The sequence below is a fragment of the Eufriesea mexicana genome, unplaced genomic scaffold (genome assembly GCF_001483705.2).
Source record: "Eufriesea mexicana isolate 0111107269 unplaced genomic scaffold, ASM148370v2 scaffold2359, whole genome shotgun sequence".
NCBI classification, from domain to species: Eukaryota; Metazoa; Arthropoda; class Insecta; order Hymenoptera; family Apidae; genus Eufriesea; species Eufriesea mexicana.
In genome coordinates, this window is record NW_016910424.1 from 169462 (window position 1) to 175902 (window position 6441).

Consider the following 6441-nt stretch of genomic DNA (forward strand, 5'->3'; position numbering starts at 1 on the left):
AATACGTTTTCCGTAAATAGAAAATTCGAAATGATTATTATCCGAAACGATAAAATTGCTTTCAATCTATATTCCTATTCCTCTATAGCTTCGAAAAAATATATACGATAAAAGTATGAAAAGTAATTTATCTGTAAAATACGAGATATAGAAATATCGAAGAGTTGCAAGAAGAGTAAATACATATGGAAATGAACAATCGATCATAAAGCTTTCTACTCTGTAATATCGACAAATGACTTTCTCTCTTCTTTCAGTCGCCTAACCTAACCCGGAATAATATATCGGAATTATAAATACGTACGAGTCATTCGAGCATTTTCCGTCGAATAATCGCTTTATTACCTTCTGTGCGACGCTAGAGCAAAAAGCTTGTTTCGCATTTCGAGAAACAGCGTGAAAAAACATGAAAGGGACGTTCACTGTTTTGTAGAAAAACATTTCACACAGAACTCATCTCCATTTTCCGTGGCTTCGGCGAACTGTTCGGTAGCTGATAAATCACGGCTGTCATACGCCAGGTGTCGTACATCAGGATGAAAACGCGTTCTACGTCGCCGGCAACGTTATGTCTACTACGCGAATCCGATTTTACGCACATCCCAACGGCAAATACAAATTACACGGGATCTCACGGGGCACGCGGTGTTTTACACCTTGGCAGACGGAATTCTCTGGATTCACAATAGAATAAAATTCACCTGCTTCTTCCTTTTCGTTCCGATACTTTCCAACGCAACTGACGAGCACGCACCGCGCACCACGCACCACGCAAACAAACATGTCGCACGGACATGCGCAGACGCGTGGACGATGCACGCTGCCTACCAGCAGTTTTCTTCGCTCTGGGTACGTACGTATGGACGCTTATGGGTCGTTTGACGGAGATTCGATTTAAAGGTGTCACCGTGTGCGCGTCTTTTTACGAGGCTACGTGCACACAGTTTCGATGTACGTGCAGTTAGTTTGCTTGGTATACGTAGGAGACAGCGTGTTCTCGAATACGTTGGCAGCGCGGTTTATGTGCCGATCTCTCACAATCCATTTCCCTCGGTCTGCTCGCGGCGCTGCGTGCGTTCGTGTGAAGCTTACGACTCTTGTACGGCTCGTCTCTCCTCATCAAAGAAGCACGTTGTGCAGACACGGCGAGCAACACCCGTACAACTCGGAGTATAAACAAAATTTACCCATGGACAACACACGTGCGTTTGTCATATTTCAAAACCCGACGTATTCCCCCACCCCGAATGCTCGCGTCGCCAGTAATTTCAGCCGTTGTACCGTGTGCCGACTTTGAAGGCGGCTTGTGTAAAAACCCGCGTAAAAAACTGTTAATGCCTGTACGTCGTGTTTGTCTGCCAAGATATTTCGTTAACGCGCGTCACTCCATTTGAAATTTCAACTGGGAAATGAAGGAACTCCGCGAATTCTGTCTGTCCGATCTTACGAAAACAAAACAAATTCTCGTCGCAATTTTATACATACGTATACGTACCTCGGTGCAGATATTCAGTGGACTGAGCGGAACGCGCGGACGTGGACCGTTCCCCGAAATTATACCTCGTCTCGATTAACCTAAAATATTTCAATTCGACAGTGCTCTGTGTCGGTAACTGTGATATTTGAAAAATAATATTTCTTTACCGTACAAATACACCGTGCGACTGTCTAGTATTTATTTATCTTTAGAACGGTTAGTTTATTAAACTGTTAATCGAAATTTCGCGTATTTCGTGACTGGATATACCGCATTCGCGAAAACGTAAAAGAGAATGGCACTTTGGTCGATTAATTGGCATAATAAGCACGTCGTGTTGGCTGTCGGTGAGTAGCGTGAAACAGTTAGGATCGGCTGTCACGATAGGTTTTCGTGTTCCGATGGTTTGCCTGGTGCAGAGAGTCGACATATTGGTGGAGAGCGCGGGAGGCGACGTCTAGCGTGGAATGAGAGACGGGTGTCGTGTTGAAAGCAGACGGCCGAGTGACGAGATGCCAGGACTTCTCCTACCGTACGAGACAAGATGTCGTCTCTGATTACACACGGCTCTTCCAAAATTCTCAGCCAAGTCGTGAAACCCGTATTACCCTCGCGTTCGCTCTGAAAGCAAACGATATTAATCTTTCATTAACGAGATTTCCTGCCTTTTTTTTTCTTCTCACAATTTTTCCCTCGTCGCCTCGCAGTTTCAACGTTACGGCCAATCCCGTGCGTCTCGAATACTAACATCGCGAAATTTCTCTTTCATTTTATTTTCTTCGGTCTCGGGTTCGTACGATTTACGAGACGTCGCAGAACTCGGAGCAGTTACGATAATATGTGTCTTGAAATGTATGCGAGATAAAGAAATTTCGAAAATTGGCATATTCGGTCCTTTTGTAACCTAATATTTTCAAAACACGGTTTTGAGATGTAAAGATTAACACAGTGCTCTTGTAGCACGATTTAATCATTTTCAACATTGCGTATGTCGATTTTTATTTGTTGTAGGTCCACCTTCCATTCAACACTCACCGAATTAACCGTGTTATAGAGGGATTATTTAATTATTGGAGAGAGAATGGAAAATTATTTTTTCAAAAACGACAAGATGCGATGAAATAACGAGGAAACGACACTCGATTTTCGGTAAGTTAACCGTGTTGTTGAACCTGTTGAACACGAAAATGTTCGAAATGCCTCGTTAGGTGGTCTACTCTGTGTACAATAAAACAACCATGGTATACAAAACCAACCATGCAAGAATTTAGAACCAAATAAGTAATTGTTTTTAATTATATATCCTGTAACTGCTAAGGAAATTGTTTGTTTATAATATTTTTATTCTATAATATATTAGAAAATAATATGAATTTTATGTTATATTAAACCAATGCAAACGTAAAATTTGTTTATTTTATATAGAAAATAATTTCAGCTAGGAAAATAAAAGTGAAATTTAATCGCTGGCAGGATCGTTTAAAATTAATATCATTTTTTGATTTATTATTAATAATAATATTAAGCTAGGTATTAAGCTATTTCGAGATTTCGAATTTCGACGTTTCTCGATTAGTAATGTACTGTATCATTTCTTTCGAATCTCACTTTCCAAACCGTGTTTATTTGGAAAGTGTTATACATATTCGTAGATATTTTGCAATTCGTGTTATCCAGGACGAGTAGCGTAATTTTGAATTCTGTCATAGGGGTACCACGTTATACGGGGTCCTGACGTTTAGCGTACATACAGCTAATAAATTTTCGTCCATTTTGAACATTTCGACATCAGAGTCGAAGGTAAACATTGAACCAGTACCTTTCTTTAACTTGCGAATATTTTTGCTATTTTATTTAAGCAATTTCAACGGAAACTCTATTATTAAATTATTATAAAAATATTTCAAAGATAACCTATCTTTTAAATACCACACATATGAAGGAAAAGTATTCGTTATGGTAAAAGTAAAAGTAAACCGTAATTATAAGTAATTGAATGTATATATTAGTCAAAATGACTGGTCTCGGACATTTTGTTTTTGCAATTACCCAAGACACGTATCCGCTTTTAGTGAAATTAATATTGCCTCGTTCCCAGATGGAACTGCAATTATACGTATTTATTTACTTTCATCGTACTACAAGAATTACCATTATCTATGTAAACTGTGCTGGGGTACACGTTAATGATCGTTACTTAATTTCAAAAAGCGTTTAGTTTAATCGTCAATCTGGTCATAAAATATACAATTTTCGTGTTTGCGAAGAAATAAATTTCATATCTCCAAACACAGTCACGTGATTCAGCCAAACGCTGATAATTTGAAAAACGAAATTTGATAAACAATGTCTGGAAAGTGAGAATACAAGTGTCTGGCTTTTGCTTGGAAGCAGAGAAATAAATACGTATCGTCGAATCGAGGACGAAAGCATCGATAAGCCATTAGGAGATGGTCGAAAATATAGCGGATAACGATGCATGATTACAATACGTCGTTAGTTCCGCGATGATTTTCATACCAATGGTAATGATACTCGGTCCGCGCAGCCAGTGATTTATCATTCATGCGCGAAACAATTTAACGGTCGCATTCGCATCGAAACCGATAGCTCGAATATACTATAGCGGCCGAGTAGAAACGTATCATCAGGACTCCTATTTTAATAACACGATTTGGGCAGGGCGCCTGTTCCCTCGGCATTGTCATTACGTGGTGGCCGTTGGGTCATTTCGTCGGAAATAATTAGCGGTCCCAGGTCTTGTCCCAAAAGAGAGGGTTGGGATGTAACGGTAATGGCAGGGTGCCCTGCCTGATAATACCAGCGAGAGCGTAGCCGTAGAACGAATTCCACCAGGAGACGAGGGAATTAGTCATAGACGAGCAACGTAACGTCATCTAAGAGGGTCCGAAGCCATTGGACATGTTAACCACCGCGACTCCGGGCGCCATATAAATAGAGGGCGCTGGATGCCGACTTTTCGGAAATAAAATTGCTAAATCGAGTATGGCCGTATCCGACCCTACTTTTCCTTGCTCAGTCTTATCCCTTAATACGATTTAGCGCGAAGTGATTTATCGAAACGGTGTTTATCGTGTTTAACGTTGAACCTAGTACCACCATCTACATCACCATTTTTCAACTTTTCCATGAAAATTTTGCTTTTAACGTTATCGCTTTGGTCACTCGATTTCCTGCTTTTGTTCCTGTTTAATATAGACGTTAATTATTTCCAATTTTTTAATTATTGGAGAATTAATAAACAATTATTTTGTGGTATTTATAGGTGGTAGGACGAAATAAAGGGGGAAGAAATTAATTCGTTAATAACGGAAACGATCAAAGTGATCAGGTTAAATGGTTCACCCTGTATGTCTAATTGTAAGTCATTTTTAGACAACTTCTTCTGTTCCATTTTCTTTAAAGTTCTTTTCTTGGTTTTAACACTAGATTTACGGATGTTGATTATATACCTAATTTGACTCATATAAGAAAATTGAAGTTTCTTGCAAAGAAATTAGTTCCAAATTAATTTAAATGAAAGATTTATTGTTGAAAAATTCATTGAAAACAGTTTTTACATATAAACTCTGTTTGAAATACATTTTCCGCAAACATTTCTATTACATTTAGCACAAAGGCTCTTACATCTATTTCTGTTACATGATTCTTCAACTTGACAATTCTTCCGTACGTCGGTAGTATGAATTTTTGTCAATGGAATGAAAGTGCTCTTCACATCTTCTCCATATTTACTTCTCAGTTCTTCAGCTAATTGGAAAATAGAATCTTTTCTTGAAATATTTACTTGAGTTGTCTCTTTATATAGAATCCAAGCATTTATAGCTGCTAAATCTAAAATATTACAGAAAACTTGTAGAGGCCATCTGCGAGAGCCTGTTTTAACGCTATATTTTCGACTCATTTGGTCAAGTATATCCACGTCATACTTGGTGCTATTATATAATGTTACTGTTTCCCGAATAAGATTTTTATTATTTCCAATTATTATATTTTTATGTTTTGAACTTAGTAGTAAAACTTTTTTATTAGGCTTGCTTTTATAAATGGTTGCAAAAGTTGCCCAGGCCTGTTGTAAGCTATAAATTTCCTGTGTTATGCAATTAACTGTTAAATCATTTTATAAGTCAAATTGGCTCACAACCGTAAAAATAGGTATACCACATTCGATAATGCGAAATGAAAGGGTCTGAAGGGGAAAGGAATCAACATTTACGTACATTTTATGACGTAACTAAAAACCAACATGTGTTTTTAAAAACTAATATTTAAATTTTATATATATATACAGTAATCAAATTTTTAATGAGTCAAATTGGCTCAATCCGTAAATCTAGTGTTAAATCTGTGGGTTCGAATGGACGTGGTAGATTTATCGTTGAAGTAACTCGTGTTAGAATATCAGTGGACTTACATGCATCCGGTTATGGACAATTGTATACATAAATCGTGTCTCTGAGAAATATTAGTAGGATTTTTAGCTCGTAATCGGATGAACAGGTGACGGTACCCTGTGTCTAAGAACGCGATTACGTTTCTACCGAATATACAGACGCTTATGGAAATATTCGAAGTTCTCGTGAACGAGGTGCACTCGTTGGACTCGGATTTTGAAAATAGGACTGCGTTTGACCCTCTATGGATCGAATATATATTTTCCTTGACTATAAGAATTGTATGTAATATAAAATCAATAAATATCAAGCAATAAATTCAGCAGTTTTGACAATTTTATTATAACGAATTCGTATTGAAAGTTTGAATTAACAATGGTTATAATATTGTGCCAAGATAATGTGCAATAGGTAGATAAGATAATTTTCCACGCCATCTTGTGGAGAAAAGGTCATAGGGGGCCATAGAGGAGCTAATCTATCATGATCGAATAACCGATAAATAAAAAAGAATTAAAATTTTTAAAAATGGAACCACGGGTGGTATTG